This window comes from Pogoniulus pusillus, chromosome 38, assembly GCF_015220805.1.
Source record: "Pogoniulus pusillus isolate bPogPus1 chromosome 38, bPogPus1.pri, whole genome shotgun sequence".
In the NCBI taxonomy this organism is placed as follows: Eukaryota; Metazoa; Chordata; class Aves; order Piciformes; family Lybiidae; genus Pogoniulus; species Pogoniulus pusillus.
The window spans coordinates 9463778-9489903 of record NC_087301.1 but is presented as its reverse complement, the minus strand read 5'-3'; the positions used below and the strand labels follow the sequence as shown (position 1 = coordinate 9489903).

The 26126-nt window shown below is 58.7% G+C and overlaps 1 protein-coding gene across 6 annotated transcripts in view; it reads right to left on the bottom strand.

The window, feature by feature from the left end:
- Positions 1 to 26126, bottom strand: part of PKNOX2 (PBX/knotted 1 homeobox 2) — a 140403-nt gene that overhangs the window by 54312 nt on the left and 59965 nt on the right. For 3 of the 6 annotated variants that reach the window (XM_064173326.1, XM_064173332.1, XM_064173333.1), the window contains exons 2-3: positions 9194 to 9345; positions 8224 to 8308 (exon numbers count right to left, since the gene is read on the bottom strand). The exons of 1 other annotated variant lie outside the window; for it this stretch is intronic. The gene's annotated coding sequence lies outside the window, so the exon portion shown is untranslated. Of the gene's footprint in view, positions 1 to 8223; positions 8309 to 9193; positions 9346 to 13653; positions 13820 to 26126 lie in introns of all 6 variants that reach the window. 2 more of the 6 variants (XM_064173327.1, XM_064173328.1) reach the window with 2 other exon arrangements.

Sequence of the window (26126 nt, the reverse complement as noted above, 5' to 3'; positions counted from 1 at the left end):
ATGAGGTTAATGGACCTCGGAGAGCAGCATTAAACAACTCTGCTCTCCTTTTTTTTTTTTAAGTGGAGAGCTGAGATACCTTCAGAGACCTGAAACTGTGAGTTTTACAGAGGGAGACCATTAAAGCACCTCCCGAAACAAACCGGCACAGGGAAACATCAGAAGGCTTCTTCAAAGCAAGCTGCAAAGGCCCAGCCCCGGGAGCAGCCCAGCCCCGACGGCAGCCCAGCCCCGGGAGCAGCCCAGCCCCGACGGCAGCCCAGCCCCGGGAGCAGCCCAGCCCCGGGAGCAGCCCAGCCCCGGGAGCAGCCCAGCCCCGGGAGCAGCCCAGCCCCGACGGCAGCCCAGCCCCGGGAGCAGCCCAGCCCCGACGGCAGCCCAGCCCCGGGAGCAGCCCAGCCCCGGGAGCAGCCCAGCCCCGACGGCAGCCCAGCCCCGGGAGCAGCCCAGCCCCGACGGCAGCCCAGCCCCGGGAGCAGCCCAGCCCCGGGGACAGCCCAGCCCCGGGGACAGCCCAGCCCCGGCCCCGCCGAGCTCCCGAAACAGCAAATGCTGATCTCTCTTTCGGAGGGCAAACCAAAGAGCTCTCAATGAACCACGGCTGCGGAGCGCAGGATCGCTGCGAACTTCCTCTGGCCGGACAGGGACTGCGCAGGAGCTTCTGCTGGCTCTGCGCCCCGGGCTGCGGGCTGCAGGCTGACAGCCAAACCTGCTCTGAACGCGCCCAGACCTTGCCCTGAGCTCCTCTCCTCCCCTGCACTCACACCTCCAGCCCCAACGCCCACACTTAATCCAAATCTCAACCCCACACCAGTCCTGAAACGCGAAGGTCTCAGCCCCAAGCCCTCAGCCAGGTTCAAAGGAGCTTCTTGGAGGACAAAGATGGCAGCAAATAAACATGGTGAGGTTTGGAGAGGTGGCCTGGAAGAAGCAGCATCAGCCTGGCTCTGAAACGCAGGAGGGGCTGGGAGATGGGAGCTTGGCAACTCTGAGCTCCTCTGTCCCACCACAGCTGCTGCTTCACAGGAGGGCAGCCAAGGCAGAAGCTTGAGGCCAGACCTGCTCGGGAGCAGGCTGAGGAACACTCCTGCTCAGCAACTGAACCGTGCCCCACACTCTGCCACCCCAGACCGACCTCTGCAGGCCTCAGGCAATTGCTCAGCCAGAGCAAGGACTGCAAAGTGCAGGAGCACAAACCCTGCAGGCAGCCTCAGCGCGGAGCTCTGCCAAGGCCTCCAGCACAGCTCCCACCACAGGTGAGGCAAAGACTTCCTGCAGCCACCACTGAGCCCAGGAGCACCTCATGAGCAACGCTGCAGGAATTAAGTCATGGAGTCATGGAATGGATTGGGGTGGAAGGGACCTTTGCAGGCCATCTAGTCCTGTCCCCCTGCAGTGAGAAGGGACAGCAGCTGCCTGTGCTGAGCACTGCTGAGGCCACCTCTTGAGGGCTGGGTTCATCTGGGAGCACTCACCCCAAGAAGGACATTTGGGGTGCAATTGTCTATGAGGGGCAGGAGAGTCCTGGCACTGGAGTTGGCAGGGCTCATTAGGCAGGCTTTAAACTAGGTCTGAAGGGGGTGGGTGAGGAAATTACTCTCTCTGAGAAGGAGGCAGTGGGAAGGAAACTAGGGACAATTGGGGAATCGAGAGCCCAGCTGAAGTGCATCTACACCAATGCACACAGCTTGGGTAACAAGCAGGAGGAACTGCAAGTCCTGGTCCACCAGGGTGACTATGAGATAGTTGCCATTTCAGACACTTGGTGGGATGACAGGCACGACTGGAGTGCTATACTGGGGGGATACAGCCTCTTCAGGAGAGACAGGCAAGGGAGAAGAGGAGGAGGGGTGGCTCTGTATATTAGGGAGTCACTCCTTGCCACTGAGCTTGAGGTGAGGGATGAAGGGGTTGAGAGCTTGTGGGTTAAAATCAGAGGGAGGACTAACAAATCTGACATCCTGGTTGGAGTCTGTTATAGACCACCCAACCAGGATGAGGAAACAGATGAGATATTTTACAAACAGCTGGAGGCTGTCTCAAGATCATCAGATCTTGTCCTTGTGGGTGACTTTAACCTGCCAGATATCTGCTGGGAACTTAATTCAGCAGAGAGGAGGCAGTCCAGGAGGTTTCTAGAGTGCATGGAGGACAGCTTCATGTCCCAGCTGTTAAGTGAGCCTACTAGGGGTCAAGCTCAGCTTGACCTGCTGCTCTCCAACAGAGAAGGGCTGGTAGGAGATGTGGCAGTGGGAGGCTGCCTGGGGTGTAGTGATCACAAGTTAGTGGAGTTTTCAATATGCAGGGAGGTAGGGAGGCACTACAACAAAACCTACACCTTGGACTTTCGGAGGGCAAACTTCAATTTGCTTAAGAAACTTATTTGCAAAGTCCCCTGGGCAGCAGTCCTTGGGAACAAAGGGGTCCAGGATGGTTGGACCTACTTTAAACAGGAGCTCTTGAAGGCACAGGAGCTCTTGAAGGCACAGGAGCTGGCAGTTCCCATGTGCCCAAAGATGAGCCGCAGGGGGAGGCGACCAGCCTGGATGAGCAAACAGCTCCTGAAGGAATTGGGGGAGAAAAAGAGGCTGCATCACCTCTGGAAGGAGGGGAAGGCTTCTCCTGACCTGTTTAAGGAGGTAGCCAGACTATGCAGGAGAAAAATTAGAGAGGCTAAGGCCCAGTTAGAACTTAGGCTGCCACCTCTGTGAAGGACAATAAAAAGCACTTTTACGAATGTATCAGTGCTAAAAAGAAGGGCAAGAAGAGCCTCCACTGCTTACTGGACCAGGAGGGGAACACTATAACTGATGACGAAGAAAAGGCTGAGGCCCTGAATGCCTTCTTCACCTCAGTTTTCAACAGCAAGGAGGGAGGAGTTCAGGGCAAGTGGCCTCTTGAACTGGGGGATGGGGTCGGGGAGCAGTGTGTTCCCCTGGAAATCCATGAAGAATTAGTTCAGGACCTGCTGAGCCATCTGGACACCCACAAGTCCATGGGACCAGATGGGATCCATCCCAGGGTGCTGAGAGAGCTGGCAGCTGAGCTGGCCAAGCCACTCTCCATCATTTTCCAGCAGTCCTGGCTCACCAGAGAGGTCCCAGGAGACTGGAAACTGCCAACGTGGTCCCCATCCACAAGAAGGGTGGGATGGAGGAACCTGGGAACTACAGACCTGTCAGCCTGACCTCAGTGCCAGGGAAACTGATGGAGCAGGTTATCTTGGGGGTGATAAGAGCGCACCTGAGGGATGGCAAAGGGCTCAGGTCCAGCCAGCATGGGTTTAGGAAGGGCAGATCCTGCCTCTCCAACCTGATCTCCTTCTATGATCAGGTGACTGCTTGGTGGCTGTGGGGAGGCCTGTGGATGTGCTCTGTGTGGACTTCAGCAAGGCCTTTGACACTGTCCCCCACAGCACACTGCTGGCTAAGCTGTCAGCCCATGGCTTGGATGGCAACACTCTGTGCTGGGTTAGGAACTGGCTGGAGGGCTGGACCCAGAGAGTGGTGGTGAATGGTGCCATATCCAGCTGGCAGCTGGCACTAGTGGTGTCCCTCAGGGATCAGTGCTGGGCCCCATCCTCTTTAACATCTTCATAGATGATCTGGATGAGGGCATGGAGTCAGTCATCAGCAAGTCTGCAGATGACACTAAGCTGGGGGCAGATGTGACTGGGTTGGAGGGCAGAAAGGCTCTGCAGCAGGACCTTGACTGCCTGCACAGATGGGCAGAGTCCAAAGGGATGGGGTTCAATAGCTCCAAGTGCAGGGTGCTGCACTTTGGCCACAGCAACCCCATGCAGAGATACAGGCTGGGGTCGGCGTGGCTGGAGAGCAGCCAGACAGAGAGGGATCTGGGGGTGCTGATTGATACCCACCTGAACATGAGCCAGCAGTGTGCCCAGGTGGCCAAGAGAGCCAGTGGCATCCTGGCCTGCATCAGGAATGGTGTGGCCAGCAGGAGCAGGGAGGTCATTCTGCCCCTGTACTCTGCACTGGTTAGACCACACCTTGAGTACTGTGTTCAGTTCTGGGCCCCCCAGTTTAGGGGGGGCACTGAGATGCTTGAGCATGTCCAGAGAAGGGCAACGAGGCTGGGGAGAGGCCTTGAGCACAGCCCTACGAGGAGAGGCTGAGGGAGCTGGGATTGGTTAGCCTGGAGAAGAGGAGGCTCAGGGGGGACCTTATTGCTGTCTACAACTACCTGAGGGGTGGTTGTGGCCAGGAGGAGGTTGCTCTCTTCTCTCAGGTGGCCAGCACCAGAACAAGAGGACACAGCCTCAGGCTGTGCCAGGGGAGATTTAGGCTGGAGGTGAGGAGAAAGTTCTTCACTGAGAGAGTCATTGGGCACTGGAATGGGCTGCCCGGGGAGGTGGTGGAGTCGCCGTCCCTGGAGCTGTTCAAGGCAGGACTGGACGTGGCACTTGGTGCCATGGTCTGGCCTTGAGCTCTGTGGTAAAGGGTTGGACTTGATGATCTGTGAGGTCTCTTCCAACCCTGATGATACTGTGAGACTGTGAGCTGAAGCAAGGCCAGAGAAAGGCACCAAAGGTGGGGAAGGGTCTGGAGAAGAGGGCTGGGGAGGGGCAGCTGAGGGAGCTGGGGGTGCTGAACCTGGAGCAGAGGAGGCTGAGAGGAGACCTCATTGCTCTCTGCAGCTCCCTGCCAGGAGCCTGCCACGGGGCAGGGTTAGGTTGGATAAGAGGAACAATTTTTTCATGGAAAAGGTTGTCCAGGTCTGGCCCAGCCCCCCCCGGGCACTGTGCTGCTGGGCAAGCTGCTGTGGCTGCTCTGCTGGAGCAGGGCTTGGACTGGCTGATCCCCAGGGGTCCCTTCCCACACCCCCCCATGCTGCACGCTGGGATTCTGTGATGCTCATGGAAGTGAGCCAAGATTTCCCCTCCCACGGGACAGTCCAAGCAGCAGAGCAGTGCCAGAGCACTCCCAACAGACCTCTCTGCTCCCTTAAATCTGCCTTGTTTCTGCCTGTATCCTGCCATCAGGCTTGCAAATGTTCCCTCTGGGTGTGGGAAAGGAATCCCTCTGGAGCCAGCTGCTTCCCTCTTTCCCATACGGCAGATCAATCAGAGGTCCCCACTCACATCCCTGCCGCAGCCTCCTCCCGCTGCTGCCTCCCCTGGAATTTCCGTTTCAGACGCCAAGCTCGGCAGAGGGCTGGGGGCTGGGACCCTCCCCGCGGCTCCACGGGGCAGGAGAGAGGCAGCAGCTTGTCCCTGAGGCATGCCAGGCCCGAGCCAAGGCACCAGAGGCTGTGCTGGGAGCCTCTGGATGGATGGCCTCAATTATGCATCCTTCACCTGCCCTTTCTAAAGCCATTCTGGAGCCATCTTTCCACCCCCAGTGTCAGAGGAGACATCTGAGAGGGACTGAAGGCCTGAGCTGGCCTCAGAGCTGCACCTCTGTGCGTGGAGGGGCTTCAGGAGCAGAAATGCTGCAACGCTTTGGTGCCTGGGGAATGGGGGGGACCCACCTGCAAGGTGGGGAAGGTCACTGGGGACCACCTGAGATGTCTTCAGGATGCATAAAACCCATCCCCAGGCAGGGGAGCACTGCAGCCTGGGCTCCAGGAGGTGATGTGGTGCCCACCCAGCATCAGGTCCTCCTGCACCACCAGGGCTGGTGTCTGCACCTCGGCCTGCCTGGCTGAACGCCGTGGCATGAGTCTTCTTACAGCAGATGCTGCCCAGGCCAGGCTGAGCTCCATCCCAGCACTGCCTGTGCCCTCCACTGGCTCAGCCTCTGCCAAGGGGCACGACCCAAAGCGTCCAAGAGCACTGAGCCCTTCCACTCAAGTGCTGGGCAGATCAGATCACAGAACTATAGACCTGTTGAGGTTGGATGAGGCCTCTGAGATCCCCAAATCCAAGTGCTCACCCAGAGCTCCCAACCCCACCGCTGCTGCTGAGCCACTGCCACTAAAGCAGGTCCCTCAGCACCATGTCCATGGGGCTCTGAAACCCCTCCAGGGATGGGGACTCCACCACCTCCCTGGGCAGCCTGGGCTGAGAACCTTGCTGGGAAGAAGTTGTTCCTAATATCCAACCTCACCCTCCTCTGGCAGAACTGGAGTCCTGCCACTTGCTGCATGTGAGATCAGAGCAACCCCCACCTGGCTCCAACCTCCTTGCAGGGACTTGCAGAGGGTGCTGAGGTCTCCCCAGAACCAGACCAAAATACAGCTTGGAAAGAGAGCATCAAGGCAGAGAGGATCTCCCCAGAAAGAGCTCCTCGAGGGGGCCCCAAGCCTGCACAAGCTCACCAGAGAAGTCATCTCAGAGTGAGCTCAGCCTACAGCTGCACTAAGAAGGGGCAAACCCAAACCCAAGAGACTTTCAGCAGCTCCCTCAGAGCCTCACTCCTGGGGTGTCTGGGCTGAGGCAGGGCAGCAGGCAGAGGCAGGGCTGCAAGGGCAGCTCTGCGGGAAGGCTCTGGCACCTATTGGCCTCTCTTTATCTAAAGAGGCTGCCAGAGGGGGCAAGACTCAGAAGAGTCTCAGAAAAGCTGCTCTGCTGCACCCTGCACCACAGGAAGCCTTTGGAGGGTCCCCTGAGATGCCCCCACCCAAAATACCCTCAGTTTGGGAGCAATCAGGCACCTCCTCAGGGTCTCGCAGCAAGCCAAAGATGCCACCACCTCTATTTTCAGTGCCCAAAGATGTCTCTTTGCTCCTCTAAGAGCCAAGAGGGGTTCATTTTCTTTGTCACCTGCTGGCTGGGCAAGGCTTTGGCACCATTTGTCACTCTGTCAAGCCCTCCCTAATTTTAGCCATCAGGGTTGAGGGCAGGCCTGAGAGTCCCTGGGGTGATGCAGACCCTATTTTGAGCTCAGTTATTTTTAGGTGGGGACCATTTCTCCACATCCTGCTCATGTGGCCAGACCCTGCAGCGAGAGCAGCCCTGTCTGAGGGCAGCTGGGCACAAGCAGAGCTGTGTCCTCCCCTGGCTGGCTGCAGCTTACAGGGCTCCTGATAAGCAGGGCTCTTTTCCATACCTGAGCTCTAAAGCAAGACCCTCTGCAGGCTGGGAGTTAAACTGTGGACAGCAAAGAGCTCCCTGCACCTCGGGAAGAAGTGAAACAGAACCATGGGAGGGTTTTGGTTAGCAAAGACCTCTCAGGCCATGGAGTCCTGCCCTGAACCTAGCAGTGCCAGGGCAGCACCAACCCACAGCCCTCAGCACCACAGCTACACAGATCTGAAACCTTCCAGGGATGGAGACTCCAGCACTGCCATGGGCAGCCTGGGACAAGCCTTGGCAAACCTCGAGGGCAAGAAATTGTTCCTCATGGCCAGCCTGAACCTCCCCTGGGGCAACCTGGGGACATTTCCTCTTATCCCTTCTTCCTTGGCAGCAGAGCCCAACCCCAGCTGGCTGCAGGCTCCTGGCAGGGAGCTGCAGAGAGCAATGAGGTCTCCCTCAGCCTCCTCTGCTCCACGCTCAGCACCCCCAGCTCCCTCAGCTGCCCCTCCCCAGCCCTCTTCTCCAGACCCTTCCCCACCTTTGCTGCCCTTCTGGCCCTGCTCCAGCTCCTCAGTGTCCTCCTGGCACTCAGGGCCCACAGCTGAACCCAGCACTCAAGGGGTGGCCTCAGCAGTGCCCAGCCCAGGGGCACAATCCCTGCCCTGCTCCTGCTGCCCACACCACTGCTAAGCCAGGCCAGGCTGCTGCTGCCCTTCTTGCCCACCTGGGCACCCCCTGGCTCCCCTTCAGCTGCTGCCACCCAGCACCCCCAGGGCCTTTCCTGCTGGGCACTTTCCAGCCACTCTGCCCCAGCCTGGGGCCCTCCTGGGGCTGTTGTGCCTCAGGGGCAGAACCCAGCCCTGGGCCTTGCTGAACCTCATCCCATTGCCCTTGGCCCATCCATGCAGCCTGGCCTGGTCCCTCTGCAGAGCCTCCAACCCTGCAGCAGAGCACAGCCACCCAGCTTGGTGCCATCTGCACACTGCCTGGGGGAGCCTCAGTGCCCTCACCCAGCTCATGGACAAAGACAGTGCTGAGGCCTGGGCACCCCCTGGGACTGGCCACCAGCTGCAGCTGGCTGCAGCCATTCTCTGGGCCCAGCCATCAGCTTCCTCAGGAGGCTGTGCGTGAAAGGAGCAGAAACTCCCCCAGATAAAGCCCCCCCCAGGTCTCCACCCCCCATGCCCCTGCTGATGAACACTGCACCCCTGACAGCTGTAACTGCTTAATTAACACAGCCTCACCGTGTGGGGGTGCCTGGGGAGCCACTGCCCTGCAAGCGTCCTCTTGCCACCCCAAGAGCCAGATGGTCCTTGCAGGGATCACCACCTGGGGAAGCAAAGAAGGAAAGCATTGGACATGGAGAGGAAAGGAGCAAATGGGAAGCAGAAGCACAAGCAGAGGCCCTGTGGGGGTGCTGCTGCAGCCATGCTGGGCAGGTCTCTTCTGAGTGCCTTTCTTGGCAGGACACTGGGGAAAAATTAACCACAGAACCCCAGAACAGCTTGAGCTGGAAGGGACCCTCAAGCTCATCCAGTGCCAACCCTGCCATGGGCACAGACACCCCCCCACAGCCCAGGGTGCCCAAGGCCTCATCCAGCCAGACCTTGAACACCTCCAGGCAGGAGGAAGCCACAACCTTCCCAGGCAGCCTGTGCCAGTCTCTCTCCACCCTCACTGTCTGTGCTCCACAACCTCCCTGGGCAGCCTGTGCCAGTCTCCCTCCACGCTCATTCTAGGGAATTCCTCTCCACTCTCACTCTCCCCTTTACCAGTTCAACGCCATTTCTGTCCTTGTCACTCCCAGCCCTTGTCCAAAGTCCCTCCTCAGCTCTCCTGGAGCCCTTCAGCTATTGGAAGGCTGCTCTGAGGTCTCCCTGGAGCCTTCTCCAGGCTAAGCAGTCCCAGCTCCCTCAGCCAGTCCCCACAGTGTGCTCCAGCCTCTGAGCATCTTTGTGGCCTTCTCTGGAGCCTCCCCAGCAGCTCCATGGCCTCCTGGTGCTGGGGGCTCCAGAGGTGGGCTCAGTGCTGCAGGTGTGGGCTCAGCAGAGCGGAGGGGCAGGATCCCTGCCTTGACCTACTCCATGGGAGCATCCCCCGGGAGGTGAACGCGGGGCTGAAGGCTGAGCTAGATGAGCCCAGCAGGGTTTGGGCTGGGCAGGTTTGGGTATCTCCAAGGAGGGGCAATAAACAAAAGAGCCTGAGGGGTCGAACCAAGAGGGGTGCGGCAGACGGAGGCGACCTCGCTGCCGGCCTGGCCGTAGCCGCTGCAGGGCTCTGGGGTCCACTCCCGTCCTCTTCGGCTCCTGGAGGGCAGCAAATCCCCAGCACAGGGTCTCACTGAGGGTCAGCAGAGCAATCTGGGTCTGGGAAGGAGAAAAAAGGGGGGGAAAAAAGCAGTGAGCCCACACTGCTGGTGCCCATGTGCCCGTGCCCATGCCCTTGCTTTGTGCCAGCTGTCACCAGCCCTTAGGAAGTTCCAGCCCTTGCTGGAGGGTGGTAGTGGTTTGACTCGGGAGCTTGGGTGGCATCAGCTAGGGCAGAGCTGTGAGCATCACCTCCCATCACATCTCCCAGGGACCTGCCCTTCATGGAGGCTGAGTGGGGTCTCCACAGGCAGCAGGTCAGCAGCTGGGCTGGCAGGGATCAGTGCAGCCACGGCAGTGTTCTGGGTCTGGCTGCCAAAGAAGACAGTGAAAGAGAAAGAAGTCCCCGGATGTCTTGGACATCCACCTCTGGCCTCCAGGGGACACCTGGGAAGTGCCCCTGGGAACCCAGGGCCAAAAGATAGTCGCTGTGATAACCTACACGCAGAACACTGCCGTGGCAGGGGCGTGGTGGATACCCTGGGTGTGCCTTGAGCTACCTCTGGCCAGCTGCTCCCCAGCAGACGCCCCTCTGGTATCAGCTGCCTGCAGCTCCTCACATCTCCATTCTGCACCCCTGGCAGGCATCATCTCTAGAGAGCTCCTCAGATCTTCCCTGCACACCTCCCACAGCTCCTCAGGCTGTCTGCACATGGCCAAGAGACACTGATGGATGCACCTGGAGCTGCTGAGCTGCTCAGAGTCCAGTGCACACCTGAGATGCACCTCGAGGTGCACAGCAGCAACCAACACACATCTGACAGATCCACCATGACATAAACCACCTCCAGAATGCTCCAAGGATGCCCAAGGCACACACAGGGTATCCACCACGACCCCATCCCCTCAAGAGAGCTCCTCATATCCCAAACACACTGTGATACATAAGACACAAACCACCTCCAGAGAGCTCCTCAGATCCCCAGGGCACATCTGAGTGACACATCTCTGCAGAGAGCTATGCCTGGCATGGGGTGGCCATAGAGGAGGTCCACATGAACTGGATCCCCTGGGTTGCTTTCCATCCCAACCCCCCTGCACTGTTGTGCCCTCACAGCCATCATGTGAGACCAAAAGACAGAGGCACAGAAGGCACATGGATAGCACCAAGGCCATTGCCCAAGGAAAGGGCTGGGTGATGCCAGGGCAGGATGGGGCAGAAACCCCCAAACATGGAAAGCCTGGCAGAAAGGGCAGAAAGGGCAGATGGAGGTCTTGGGCCTGCCGAGGGCTTTGGAGAGCTAACCTGGGTGGTGCTAAATGCTCAAAAGAGGCTGGAGTCAAAACTGAACAGCAGCTGAAATATCCTTAAGGATGTTAATGACCCTGTGGTGCCAGGCTGAGGGAGCTGGGGCTGGCAGCTGGCAGCAGAGCAGCCTGAGGGCTGCCCTCAGTGCTGTGCCAGAGATGTGCAGGGCAGTGTGGGCAGGATGCAGCCAGGCTCTGCCCAGGGGTGGCACAAGGGGCACTGAGGGCAAGCTGGGACAGAAGAGGTGCCAGAGGAAGAGGAGGGCAAACTTAGTCCCTGTGAGGGTGCTGGAGCCTGGAGCAGGCTGCCCAGAGAGGCTGTAGAGTGTCCTGCCCTGGAGCCTTTCCAGAGCCCCCTGGATGTGTTCTGGGTGCCCTGCCCTCGGTGCCCTGCCCTGGCAGGGGCTTGGCCTGGGTGATCTCTGCAGGTCCCTTGCAGCCCCTGACCATCTGTGGCTCTGTAATAAGGGAACCCAAGGGCTGCTGTCTTGGAAGACACAGGCTGAGGTCAAACACACCCTGCAGACCTGGGACTTGCTTTGCACAGGGTTAGTGCTGATGCTGTGATGCAGAAGATGAAGCTCTGCAGCACCTTTTGTCCCCATCGAGACTATTTTGTGTCTTGTGGGCAAAAACAGCCACCTGGGCTTCCAAAACAGGAAGAGTGGAGGGAAAGGAGCAGCTAACGAAGGCTCTGCCAGTGCTGGGAGGGCTCTGCTCGACTTATTTGCATGCTCAGAGATCAGGGCTGAGCGCTCGGCTGCTGCCTCCGTGCTGGGCAAAACCAGCTCCTGCCGCACACCGATCATCAGTGCATCCAGAGCCAACCCCACCAGGGCCTGAGCACCCTTGCAGGGTGAGAGCAGCTCACAGTGAGAGCAACTTCAAAAGGCAGCTTTGAAGTTCAGCAGAGGCCTTTGAAGTCCTCCCGACTCGACGGGCAGCGCAGGAGGCGCCTTCGAGAGCCTGTCCTGGGTGAGGCGAGGCAGCAGCACCCGAGGTGCCCCAGGGCAGCCATGGAGCAGCTGCCTGAGGGGCAGCAAGGAGGCTCCACTGATGCCAGGCACCAATCTCCCCAAAACAGCCTCAAATCCTGATCCTGACAACACCCAACCGTGGAGACAGGACCCCAGCATTCTCAGAGCCCAGCCAGCACCACGGCTGCGGGAAGCCACGGGGAGGATGCTTATTAATAAAGCCTTAATTAAGTATAGTGCTAATGAAGCTGATATTTAGCCCTCAAACTCCAGATGTTTTGGGGGAAAAAAAAGAGGATGTTAAAGCAATTTCCCCTCCTGTTACCTTGCTTACAGGCCACAATGCTTCAAGCCTCATCCTACCCCAGAATCCCAGAACACATCCAGTTGGAAGAGCCCTCCCAGCTCGCCCAGCCCTGACCCAGCCCTGTAGGCTCAGCACCAAACCACGGACTGAAGCCCCGCAGGGATGGTATCTGCAGCACTGCCCTGGGCAGCCCATTCCAAGGTTTGGGAACCCTTCCAGGGCAGGAATATTTCCTGAGCTCCAGCCTGAGCCTGCCCTGGGGCAGCCTGGAACCATTCCCCCTGCTCCTGCCCCTTGCCCCCAAGGAGCAGAGGCTGCCCCCTCCTCACCCCAACCTCCCCCCAGGTTGCTGCAGAGAGCAAGGAGGTCTCCCTCGGCCTCCTCTGCTCCAGCCTGACCCCCCCCAGCTCCCTCAGCCCCTCCTCACCCCCAGCTGCTCCAGGCCCTTCTCCAGCCTCGCTGCCCTGCTCTGCACAGGCTCAGCCCCTCCATGGCCTTCCTGCAGCAGGGCCCAGAGCTGAGCACAGCACTCGAGCTGTGGCCTGCCCAGTGCTCAGCACAGGGGGATGGGCACCTCCTGCCCCTGCTGCCCACCTGTGTCTGAGCCAAGCCAGGAGGCCATTGGCCTGCTTGCCCACCTGGGCACTGCTGCCTCATGCTCACTCACTGCAGCCACCCCCCTCCAGGCCCCTCTCCAGGTCACACCATTCCCAGCACACTGCTGTTTCACTGGGATGGTGATTTTGTGCCAGCTTCCCTGCCAGCTCCTCTGGCTCAAGGGGAGACAACATTTGAGCTCCCAGAGCATGCTGCTGGGGTTGGATAACCAAAGAATCCCTTGCAGGTGTCAGGGGCACAACTCAAAGCTCCAGTTCAGAGTCACAGAATCCTTCTGGCCTGAAGCACCTTTAAGTCCCCAGCTCCAGCCCAGCCTCAGGAGCTGCAGGAGGCAGTGGTGACTCTCCCAGCACTTTGCTGCACTCTGCAAGGACCACTGCAAAAATCCCTTTGACTCGTTGGGTTCCTCCCAGCAGGGCAACCTCTGGAGCATCTCCATGCTCTGAGCATGGCCTGGGCTTGGGGATGCTCAAAGGTGAGCAATGTGGAGCCTTCATCCTTCTGCTGCCCAGTCCCACAAGTTAAACTTGGAGGCAAGAGGAACCCAGAACCCAGCATGAGGGGGTGGGAAGTGACCTCTGGGGATGCCCCAGTCCAAGCCCTGCTCCAGCAGGGCACCCCCAGCAGCTTGCCCAGCAGCACAGTGCTCAGGGGGGTTGGAAGCTCTCCACACAAGGACACTCCACAGCCTCTCTGGGCAGCCTGCTCCAGGCTCCAGCACCCTCACAACAAACAACTTTCTCCTCCTCTCCACAGGCAGCCTCCTGCCTGCCACTCTCTGCCCCTTGCCCCTTGGCCTGCCACTGCCCACCACTGCCAAGAGCCTGGCCCCAGGCTCCTGCCCCCCACAGCTCCTTCAGCTCTTGCTGCTGAGCACTCAGCAGATGCCCTCTGGGGCTGCTCTCCTGCAGCCTCTCAGCCCCAGGGCTCTCAGCCTTTGCTCCTCACACAGCTGCTCCAGGCCCCTCAGCAGCTTCCCAGCCCCCACTGCACTCTCTGCACCACTTCCCAGCATGGACTTTTCACTTTCCCTTCCCTCTCTACTCTGCCCTTCTGAGGCCACATCTGGTTCACTGAGTCCGGTTCTGGGCTTCCCAGTTCAGGTGGGACAGGTAAGAGGTTGTGGAGTCTCCTTTTTTGAAGCCTTTCCAGACCCACCTGGGTGCACTCCTGGATGACCCTGCCCTGGCAGGGGCTTGGCCTGGGTGATCTCTGAAGGTCCCTTCCAACCTCACCATCTGTGACTCTGTGATGGGCACCATCCAAAGGGGGCATGCAGGGAACCATCAGACAGATGGACACACACAGGTGCAGACAGCAGGACCTGGGGAACAAAAGCAGCCTCACTACACCACCAAGGGTCCCTGCAGGAGCATCCTCATGCCCAGCCTCGGGCTGGAGAAAGGAGAGCTGGGGCAGAGCTGGGTCCCAGTGAGGTCTGCAACACAGCAACCTGAATGCAGGGGAGCCTTAGGGGTTCCTCTTCTCCTTTCTCTTCTTTTTTCTGCTTCACAAGCAGCAAAGTGAATGTTTGAGCATCTCTGCAGGAGGTTAATGAGGACTCTGATTAGTTATTCAGATTTGCCCCTGCTGCCTCCCTCCAGCCTCGGGTGGGTGGAGAACACACGAGGGTGTGCAGAGAAAGCTCTTAAAGATGAGCTCCTAAAGCTCCTCAAGCTCCTAAATCTCCTTAAGCTCAGGCAGATCAAGTCAGGGGGGGTCCTGCCTCAAGGCTCCCCTGGACACCAATGCTAGAGCCAGCTGTGCAGGGGGAAAGTCTCCAGCATCTAAGGGGGACAAGAAAAGCCTCTGGGTGTTGGCACCACTACTTCAGAAGAAAGCTGAAGAGAAACTGTTTGGATTTGAGTTTTTTTAGGGTAGTTTTAATCCATTTTCTGTGATTATGGCAGAGGTATGTGGCGAAAACTGCTGCATGCACAGAGGGGTGGGTCCAGGGTACCCAGGTGAAAGGCTGTGTGGATGCAGGGGGGGAGGATGAAGGGAATCATAGAAACAAAGAGTTGTTTTGGTTGGAGCAGACCTTCGAGATCATCAAATCCAGCCCTGACCCAGCAGTGCCAGGGCAGCACCAACCCACAGCCCTCAGCACCACAGCTACACAGATCTGAAACCTTCCAGGGATGGAGACTCCAGCACTGCCATGGGCAGCCTGGGACAAGCCTTGGCAAACCTCGAGGGCAAGAAATTGTTCCACATGGCCAACCTGAACCTCCCCTGGGGCAACCTTGGGACATTTCCTCTTATTCCTTCTTCCTTGGCAGCAGAGCCCAACCCCAGCTGGCTGCAGGCTCCTGGCAGGGAGCTGCAGAGAGCAATGAGGTCTCCCTCAGCCTCCTCTGCTCCACGCTCAGCACCCCCAGCTCCCTCAGCTGCCCCTCCCCAGCCCTCTTCTCCAGACCCTTCCCCACCTTTGCTGCCCTTCTCTGGCCCTGCTCCAGCTCCTCAGTGTCCTTCTGGCACTCAGGGCCCACAGCTGAACCCAGCACTCAAGGGGTGGCCTCAGCAGTGCTCAGCCCAGGGGCACAATCCCTGCCCTGCTCCTGCTGCCTACACCACTGCTGAGCCAGGCCAGGCTGCTGCTGCCCTTCCTGCCCACCTGGGCACCCCCTGGCTCCCCTTCAGCTGCTGTTGACCAACACCCCCAGGGCCTTTCCTGCTGGGAAGCTTTCCAAACACTCTTTTCCAGACAGTAGCATTGAGACCTTCCCATTGCTACCTACCACTGAGCTGCAAAAATGCAACCTCCCCACTCCTGTGGCATTCCAGAGAGGTCCTTCTCCAAAAGCAATGAGCTCCACTTACTGGCCCAGAAATATTCCAAGCAGGTTGGCCTTCACCTGCATGATAAAACGAAGGCAGCCTGGGAAAACAGCTGGGAGAGCAGCAATGATGGAGCAGAAAGAGATAAAGCAGGGCACCCCCAGCAGCTTGCCCAGAAACACAGTGCCCAGGGGGGTTGGAAGCTCTCCACACAAGGACACTCCACAGCCTCTCTGGGCAGCCTGCTCCAGGCTCCAGCACCCTCACAACAAACAACTTTCTCCTCCTCTCCACAGGCAGCCTCCTGCCTGCCACTCTCTGCCCCTTGCCCCTTGGCCTGCCACTGCCCACCACTGCCAAGAGCCTGGCCCTAGGCTCCTGCCCCCCACAGCTCCTTCAGCTCTTGCTGAGCACTCAGCAGATGCCCTCTGGGGCTGCTCTCCTGCAGCCTCTCAGCCCCAGGGCTCTCAGCCTTTGCTCCTCACACAGCTGCTCCAGGCCCCTCAGCAGCTTCCCAGCCCCCACTGCCCTCTCTGCACCACTGCCCTGCCTCTGCCCCTGGGCACCACACAGCTGGGCCCAGCACTGCACACGTGGCCTCAGCAGGGCACAGCACAGGGCAGCACAACCTCCCTTGCCCTGCTGCCCACACTCTGCTCCATGCCCCCCACCACACCTTTGCCCTCCTTGGCCCCCAGCCCACACTGCTGCCTCCTGCCCACTTGTGCCCCTCAGCACTGCCAGCTCCTGCTCCTTGCAGCTGCTTCACAGCAGCTCCCCCTCAGCTGTGCTGCTGCATGAGGTTGTTCCTGCCCAGGGCCAGGACCTGCCCTTGCCCTGCCTGACCTCCCTCAGGTTGCTCTGCCCCAGCTCTGCAGCCTGCCCAGGGCTCCCTGGGTGCCAGCACAGCCTGAGGGCTCTCAGCCACTGCTCCCAGTTTGTTTCCAGCAGCAACGTGCCTGAGGGTCCTCTCTGTGCCTTCATCCAGGTCAGTGATGCAGATGTTGAGCAGGACTGGACCAAGTTGTGCACAGAATGGAAATATCCAGCAGTGACTGCAGGCAGCACTGGAGTCGTTCCCCGGCGGCCAGGGCAGTGCTGCAGGCAGTGTCACACCAAGGCAGAACTTGGCTTGTCCAGGGAGATGGCTGCAAAGGCTTCCTCAGAGGTGTTCCAAAGGGCAGAGCTGTGGTGCTGAGGGCTCAGCACCAGCCCTGGGAGAGTCCCAGCAGAAAAGAGCTGGGCTGGATCAGCTCCAAGGGCTTGTGAAACCAGGGAAACAATTCCATGGCTTTGCCAGTCCAAGGTGCCATCGTTCCATGTTTTCCTGATTCCATGATTCCATGGTTCTATGTTTGCATGGCTCCACGGTTCTGTGATTGCCTCTTCCCCTGTTTCCCTCTTTCCCTGGCTCCCTGGCTCTGTGCTCCCCCTCCAGCGGCCGCAGACAGCTCTGCCGCAGGCCATGGGCACTGCCCTGGGCACGGCAGAACCCCGCAGAGGCCCCGGAGCCAAAGGGCACTGCCCTGGGCACGGCAGAACCCCGCAGAGGCCCCGGAGCCAAAGGGCACTGCCCTGGGCACGGCAGAACCCCGCAGAGGCCCCGGAGCCAAAGGGCACTGCCCTGGGCACGGCGGAGCACCGCAGAGGTCCCAGAGCCAAAGGGGTCCGAGGCTGGCGCAGGAGCAGCCCTCGCAGCCCGCAGCGATGCCGCCGCAGTCACTCGCATCCTCCCTGGCTCTCGGCATGGGCGCTGCCAGGGAGCAGCCCCAGCCCTGCTGCCCCTCTCCGGCTCCGGCTGAGGAATTTGCATTCCGGTGCTTGGGAGTAAAAGAACTGCGAGGCCCTGCCCAGCCTGAATCACCTTTGTGAAATGGAAAACCCAGGGTGGGAGAAGCTCCGCGGCCAGCCCCAACCTCCGCGGGCAACCTCCCCAGTGCCCCTGCCCAGTGCCCCTGCCCCGGTGCCCCTGCCCTTCCCCACCGCAGGGCATCAAAGCAATTCCAACTCCCCAACAAAATCCCTGCTGAAGGATGAAACAATCGATGGGCTGCTGACATCTCCGGAGCTGCTGGCAGAGGAAGGAGATAAAATGGAATAAATTCAGGCACTTCTGCCTGCTCCTTGGCTCCAGCAGCTAGAAATTTCCATCTCTTTATGCAGGAGTCCTGGGGAGCAGAAATCCTTGATAATGCCAAACAATTTGACACTTTATTTTCTCTTTACGCAGGCTTCAAGCTGCCAGCTGCTGGGGCTGAAACCAGATGCCACATCCCACTTCCATATGGGAACAGAACGACCCCGTCTGGGGGTGCACACAGACCCCCCTCAGCCACTGCCCTCCCTGACCCTGCGCTGGCTACCGGCATGTGGCAAAACCTCCTCCCGCGGCACAATGAATCACTGCGGAGCTGTCAGCAGGGTTCGCACCCGGCCAGGCTCAGCGCTGCCTCGGTTGTCGCTACTGGCACCAGTGCTGCTCAGTGTCCTCATCGACGACCTGGCTAAGGGCACAGAGGGCAGTGCCAGGCAGTGTGCTGGGCACACCAGGCTGGCAGCAGTGGTGCCAGCCCTCAGGCTGTGCTGCCATTCAGCCAGACCTGGCCAGGCTGGAGAGCAGGCTGGGGAGCAATGGACTGGAGCCCAACACGGGCAGGGGCAGGGCCTGGCAGCTGGGGGAGAGCAACCCCATGGAGCAGTGCAGGTTGGGCACTGAGCTGGGGCAGAGAGCACAGGGGAAAGGGCCCTGGGGGTGCTGGTGGGCAGAAGGATGCCCCTGAGACAGCAGTGTGCCCTGGTGGGCAAGAAGGCCAAGGGTAGCCTGGGCTGGCTCAGAAGGGCTGTGGTGAGTAGGGCAGAGAGGTTCTCCTGCCCTCTGCTCTGCCTGCTGAGGCCACAGCTGCAAGCCTGTGCCCAGCTCTGGGCCCCTCAGCTGCAGAAGCAGCTCAGGGAAGTGCTGCAGAGAGCCCAGCCCAGAGCCCCCAGGCTGCTGCAGGCAGTGAGCACCTCCTGTGGTGCCAGGCTGAGGGAGCTGCCTTGGGTGACCCTGCTCTGGCAGGGAAGTTGGACTGGATGATCTCCAGGGGCCTCCTCCAGACCCTAACATTCTGTGATGCTGTGAAGTTTCAGAATAGATCCTGGTGCCATCAACCCTGCAGAGGAGCTGGGAAGAGTTGCCCCAAGCCACCACATTTTACAATAAAAAGGTAAACAGAGAGGTGGAAATAAACCACCTGAGTCTGCTTCTAAAGAGCTTTGCAGAAGCTTCCTAAATTCCTTCACTTTTGGAGAATATGAGACCTAAAAAGGCTGGAATTAGCTCATGGACTCGAGGTGGTTGCCAAAAAAGCATCCAAATAATTAAAGAGCAATTAAACACAGATGGGAGATGAGAGGAAATGGCCTGAAATTGTGCCAGGGGAGGGTTAGGTTGGAGATGAGGAAAATTGTCTTTGCTGCAAGAGTGGTCAGGGATTGGCACAGGCTGCCCAGGGAGGTGGTGGAGTCCCCATCCCTGGAGGTATTCCAGAAATGTGTGGCCATGGCACTTGGGGCCATGGTTTGGTGGTCATGGCGGTGCTGGGCTGATGGCTGGAGCTGATCCTGGAGAGCTTTTCCAACCCAAACAATCCTGTGAAGCAATTCCAGCTCTGGATGTTCTAGCAGCAGCACTCCCTGGGTCCAATAAATCTCTGTGGGTGTTGAGCTCGATGTCAGCAACAATGAAAAGGTTGAGGGAAGTTGCTCTCAGCACTCCCGGGGACTGCCTGACATGAGTGATGTGAGTGCACTGGCAGCGGCCCCAGCCTCAGCCCAGCCTCAGCCTGCCCAGGCTGCTCGTAAAACACAGCTAAAAATACTCAGCAAAGCCACGCTTGGGTAAGGCAGACAGGTGAGAGCAGAGCCCAGAATAGCTGCAGCTCTGCCCTCTGCGTGCTCACGGCCCAGAGACACCTCCGTGCTCCGGGGGAGCTGCATTTGACTCCCAGCCCCCAGACAAAAATCCCCTCAGAGAGGTGCAGCAGAACATCTCCTGCCCAGCCCCAGCAGAGAGCCCCTACAAGCGCCGTCAGAGGGCTGCGGTGGTTCCTCCCCCTCTGCTCTGCGTTGCTGTGAGCTCCCTGCCGCGGTGCCCGAGGAGCAGCATCGTGTTCATGTTTTAGCAATGAGGTCCCCGGCGAGGCGCTTTAAAAATTCACCAGTGCCAGGCAGCATCTTAGCCATGGATAGTAGCGTGGGACCCCCCTCATACCCTTCCACACCATCACCACTCCAGCCACTGGATCCCCCCAGCCAGCCAGGATCTAAGGCTGAAGAAATTGTTGCCTGTGGCTCCTAGAAGTCTCCCAGCCAGCAGCAACCCTTCCTGGAGGTGTTTTCTGTGGAGCTTGCAAGCAAATGAAAGTTGTGTTTGCTGAGCTGGCTGCAAGGGAGCAGTTTCCTGATGTCCCTAACTGCAGCTGTCCAAGGTGTGAGCCTGCTCAGACCTGTCACAGCCCTCCAGCCCTGAGGATGGAGATTCTCAAACCTTGAGGATGGAGATCCTTCTAACTCCAAGTACAGGATTCCCTTGACCCTGAGGATGCAGATCCACCAAACTCAAGGACCTTCCCAACCCTGAGGATGTGGATCTCCAAAACCTAAGGATCCTCACAAGCCTGAGGATGGAGATTCCCCAACATAAGGATGGACACCTGCCAAGGAGAGAGGTCCTGTCCTACCACAGGGATCCCTGCAAACCCAGGGATGCTGACCCCCCCTTTCTCCAGTCCCAAGGAGGGTGATCACCCCCTAGACTCTCACTGGCTGCACTCCTCACCCCACACTGCCCAGGCAAGGCTTGGAGGCATCATCCCACACAACAGAATCCTGGAATCACTGAAGCTGGAAAAGCCCTCTCAGGGCATCCAGTCCAGCCTGCAGTCAGCACCACCACCACTGCCATGGCCACAGGGTTTGAACACCTTCAGGGATGGGCACTCCACCACCTCCCTGGGCAGTCTATGCCAATCCCTGACCACTCTTGCAGCAAAGAAATTGTTCCTAATGTCCAACCTAAACCTCCCCTGGGTCCTGTCCCTTCTTCCTTGGCAGCAGAGCCTAACCCCCAGCTGACTCCAGGCTCCTTGCAGGGAGCTGCAGAGAGCAATGAGGTCTTCTCTCAGCCTCCTCTGCTCCAGGCTGAACACCCCCAGCTCCCTCAGCTGCTGCTCCCCAGCCCTGCTCTGGTGCCAGCCCTCAGGAGCCCTCACCCTGCCCCTGCAGGCAGCAATCAGGTGCTGGGGCACAGGCAGCTGCCTATGCTGGCCACCTTCAGGTGCCTGGTGGAGCCGAGGGGGTGTGTGGGGACATCTGGAACAGATTCAGTTTATGGCAGGTCTCATGTATCAGGCAGGGGCTTTGAAGCAGGGAGCTGGTAGCCAGGCAGCAGGTCCCCATGGGTGGGCTGCGGTTTGCACTTCCAACCCCAGCATGACAAAGGAGCTGGGCAGGCGGAGCTGACATTTCCCAAACACAGCTCAGGACCTCTTGGGGCAGAAAGAAATCAAAATCCAGAAGACCACCAAAAAAAAACACCAAACCAAGACATCAACCCCCACAGTAAAGAGATGCTGATCCCCACCTCGGGCTGTTAACAGCCCCACTGCAGACCGGGAATGGCTGCGACGAATTAAGGAGCTTAAAGGCCCTTTGGAGGAGAGATTTGTTAGGTGGCAAAGAAATTAGCTGGGAGGTTAAAACCTTCTCCAGCAGCTTGATGCAGAGGCCCTGCCAAAGCCCACACGGGGCTGATCACAAAGCCCTGGGATGTGGACAGTCGCTGGAAAGCAATTGTCCTCAGCAAGCATCCCAAAGCAGAGGGAATGCAGGAGGAACCAGGCTGTGCCATCTCCAAGCAAAGCTCTTAACAGCCTCAAGTGATGAAGGCTGAATACAGGAAGATTTGGCCTAAAGTATCCCCACAATGAGGAGAGGTCAGCGGCTGAGCTGCAAAAGAACAGAGGAAAGGGGAAGAGGAACACAGGGATGGCTCTGAGCAGGGGAAGGAGTTGAGATGTAGCTCTGGGTACAGTGAGCTGCAGCGGTTTGCCCTCCAAATGCAGGGAGCTGCAGTGATTTACCCTGAGAAGGAGACTTGAAGTGACTTCAGTGGAGGTGCAGTCAGCCAGAATGATTTAACCCTACGCCAACCCACAGGCAGATAAACTGATTCCACCCCAGGCCCAGCAGTGCTGTGCTTTGCCCCCCAGAGCTGTGGCCTGCAGCTGCCTCCAAACCCAGCTGCTCTGAGCCGCTGCGATTTGCCCCCAGCGCAGTGAACTGCAGCGATGGTTCCGCATGGGTGCAGTTAAGTGGCCATGACCTAACCTTCAAAAGCAACCAGAAGCAGGCACTGGCCCCCAAAGCAGTGAGCTGCAGTAATGTAACACAAGATAGTGAGCCACACTGGGTCAGTCCTAGAAGCAGTGAACTGCAGTGATCTACCTCCTCCAACCATCGTCGTGCAGTGATTTGCTCCCTGGAAGCAGTGAGCTGCAGATGTCAAGTGGCCATCATTTAACCCCTCCAAAACCAGCAAGAAGCAAATTATTTACAGCCCCCCAGTGCAGTGGCACAGAATGATTTACCCCCACCTAGGCAGCGACCTGCAGTGATTTAACATAAGACAAAGTGCACCCCAGAAGCAGCGAGCTGCAGAGATTTAGCCTGGGGGGTGCCACAGAGAGCAGTGATTTAACCTGTGGTGCAGTGGGCAGCAGTAGTTCTTCACACCACACAGGCAGAGTGAATTGCAGAGATTTACACCATCCCCACCCCAAGCAGTGAGATGCTGTGATTTACTCCCATGGGCTGTGACCAGCAGTGAGTCACTCAGGATAAAAAGGGCCACAGTGATTTGCCCCCCAGAGCAGTGACCACACAGTAACTGAGCTCCCACTGCAGGCAGGTGCAGTGATTTGCCCCCCAGAGCAGTGACACACAGTAACTGAGCTCCCACTGCAGGCAGGTGCAGTGATTTGCCCCCCAGAGCAGTGACACACAGTGACTCAGCTCCCACTGCAGGCAGGTGCAGTGATTTGCTCCCCAGAGCAGTGACACACAGTGACTCAGCTCCCACTGCAGGCAGGTGTGCAGTGATTTGCTCCCCAGAGCAGTGACACACAGTGACTCAGCTCCCACTGCAGGCAGGTGTGCAGTGATTTGCTCCCCAGAGCAGTGACACACAGTGACTCAGCTCCCACTGCAGGCAGGTGTGCAGTGATTTGCTCCCCAGAGCAGTGACACACAGTGACTCAGCTCCCACTGCAGGCAGGTGTGCAGTGATTTGCCCCCAGGATGCTCTGCACTGCAGTTGTTTCCCCGCCAGTCAGTAAGGTGCAGTGATCTGTTCCCAGATCCAGTGGCCTGCAATCATATCCCAGAATCCCAGCATAATCCCAGCACAGTGGTGGCTGAAAGGGATCTCTGGGCACAGCCCAACCCAAGCCCTGCTCAAGGAGCTCCCAGGATCACACTGCCCAGGCAGGTCTGGTATCTCCTCAGCAGCTCATCCTGCACAGCCTGGGGGGCTGCAGGGGGCTGCAGCATTCAGGCTCTGGGGCACTGCAGCTGCCCAGGGTCTGATCTTGCAGCTGTAGAGGAAGGAACCTGGCAGCCAGCTCTGGAAGAGGAAAGTCAGCTCAGTGCCACTCCTGCCTCTTGTGCCACCGCAGGGCCTGTGAGGGACTCAGCAGGCGAGCTGCAGTCTCTCGTTCCTCTCCTCTCCCATTTCAAGGGGGCTCTTTCCTCTGCCTCCTTTATCCACCTTATCCCCATTTCTTTCCCAGAGAGCCTTTTGCCCTCCTGCCAGACCCTGCAGGTGAGCACTTTTGCAGGCCACCTCCTGAGAGTAGACAGGACCTGGCGATGCCATAGGAGCCATGGCCTTACCTGGCCTCTAAAGAGCCATGCTACAGCAGCAGAGGGGCACAGGCTGGGGCCCCCACTGCCTTCCTTGATGGGTGCCACAAACCCCAAATCTTCCCTAACGTCTCCCAGCAGGGAAGGCTGCAACTTCTCAACCTCTGAGTTAAACCTCCCCATGCTGGGAAGCTCCCCGGGCAAAGAGCTGCCCCAGCCCCAGCTCCCAGTGAGCTCTGGCAACGTTGAGGGCTTCCACCTTCAGACAGCATCCCACAGGCAGCAGCACCCCAGAGTCTCGGCAGGGGACGTTCAGAGGTGCACACGATGCAGAATGCTCCAAAAACATTGCCCTGCAGTCTGAACCAAAGCCCCACAGCGCATAAAGGGAAGGCTCTGGTGGCAGAGCTGTGCCCCCAGGCTGTCTCCTCACCCCTGCTGGGATGCCAAGCCTGGGGAGAAAGAGGTGGGGGAGAGAATAAACCAGAAGGGCTTCCCTCATCCAGAAAGAGCTGCACAGGCAGCACCCATTGCCTGGGGACTCAGCACCCACTGTCTGGGGACTTAGCACCCATTGCCTGAAGTCATAGAATCACAGAATCATGCAATCAAGCAGGTTGGAAGAGACCTCCAAGCTCATCCACTCCAACCTATCCCCCAGCCCATTTCCCAGCCCACTTCAAGCTCTATTTCCCAGTATATAAATCAACATAGACCTTACAAATACAGAGCAGCACTGCAGAGAGCCAAAAAAACAAAGGGGAGGATGGGGAAAGGCATTTGCAAGAGTGCTGGGATGTAAAGTACAGTAATAGATAAATACATAGGTATATACTGAGGAGTTTGGATAAATACATCAATGTATTTGTGTGTGCTGATATGAATACATGAAAGCATAGCATAGAATCAGAGAATCAGGCAGGTTGGCAGAGCTCCAAGCTCCTCCAGGCCAACCTAGCACCCAGCCCTGACAAATCAACCAGACCATGGCACTAAGTGCCCCAGCCAGGCTTGGCTGCAACACCACCAGCCACGGCCACTCCACCACCTCCCTGGGCAGCCCATTCCAGTGCCAATCACTCTCTCTGCCAACAACTTCCTCTAACAATGTGCCCTTGTGGCCAAGAAGGCAAACGGGATCCTGGGCTGTGTTAGGAGGAGTGTGTCCAGCAGATCAAGGGAGGTTCTCCTCCCCCTCTGCACTGCCCTGCTGAGACCTCATCTTGAATACTGTGTTCAGTTTGGGGCTCGCCAGCTGAAGAGGGACAGGGATCTGCTGGAGGATGATGAGGAGACTGGAGGGCATGGCTGATGAGGAGAGGCTGAGGGGCCTGGAGCTGCTTAGTCTGGAGAAGGGAAGACTGAGAGGGGATTTGAGAAACGTTTCTAAGTATCTGAGGGCTGCCAGGAGCAGGGGGACAGGCTCTGCTCACTGCTCCCTGCGATAGGACAATGCAGCAGAAGAGGTTCTGCCTCAACACAAGGGGCAAGTTCTTTACTGTAAGGGTCCCAGAGTGTGGAGAAGTTCTTGCTAACAGGACATGAACTGATAAACACGAGCAAACCTGCGCTGCGAAGTGTCCTTGGAGTCAGGAAGGAGGCGGCGGGCGCCGGCCCCCCACATGCAGCTGCAGGAGGCAGAGCGCCAGCGGCAGGGGCAGGCAGCCAGCCGCAGGGGACGGACTGCACCGGCTGCGGTATGAGCTTAACCTGTCCGCATCACGCACACAACCCTGCGGCAGCCTGCACTTTGCACGGGTACCGACCTTAAACCAAGTCACCTGAGCACTGTAACACGGAAATGAAGTGGAGAGCAACGATCTAACCACACTGGTGGCTCAGGAGTCGTTCATCCCTGGGTGCAACACCGGCACCAGAGCCCTGGCACAGGCTGCCCAGAGAGGTTGTGGAGTCTCCTTCTCTGGAGCCTCTCAAGGCCTGTCTGGATGTGTTCCTGTGTGCCCTGAGCTAGCCTGGATGCAGGGTGCTTGGACTCGATCGCCTTGGGTCCATTCCAACACCCAACATCCTGTGAGCCTCTGAGCCTGTGAACATCCAGCCTGACCCTGCCCTGCCACAGCTTGAGCCTCTGTCCCCTTCTTCTGTCCCTGGGGGCCTGGCAGCAGAGCCCAACCCCACCTGGCTACAGCCTCCCTGCAGGCAGCTGCAGGCAGCAATGAGCTCTGCCCTGAGCCTCCTCTGCTGCAGGCTGCACCCCCCCAGCTCCCTCAGCCTCTCCTCACAGGGCTGTGCTCCAGGCTCCTCCCCAGCCTTGCTGCCCTTCTCTGGGCACCTGCCAGCACCTCAGCAGCTCTCTGCAATGGAGGAGCCCAGAACTGGACACAGCACTGCAGGGGTGGCCTGAGCAGTGCTGAGCACAGGGGCACAAGAACCTCCCTTGTCCTGCAGCCCACACTGCTCCTGAGCCAGCCCAGGATGCCATTGGCTCTGCTGCCCACCTGGGCACTGCAGCCTCCTCTGCAGCTCCTCTCTGCCAGCACCCCCAGGGCCCTCTCTGCCTGGCTGCTCTCAGCCACTCTGGCCCCAGTCTGTAGCTGCTTGGGGTTGTTGTGGCCAAAGTGCAGAACCCTGCACTTGGCCTTGCTCAGTCTCATCCCCTTTGCCTCTGACCACCCATGCAGCCTGGCCAGGTCCCTCTGCAGGGCTCTCCTACCCTCCAGCAGCTCCACAGCTGCTCCTAGCTTGGTTCATCAACAAACTCACTGCTGCTAGACTCAGTCCCCTGGTCCAGATCATCAATAAAGACACTGAACAGGACTGTGCCCAGCACTGATCCCTGGGGCACAGCACTGGTGTCAGCTGCCACCTGGATGTGGCACCATCCACCACCACTCTCTGGGCCCAGCCTCCCAGGCAGTTCTTGAGCCATACCAGAGTGAATCTGTCCAAGCCAGGAGCTGCCAGCTGTGCCAGGAGCTTGCTGTGGC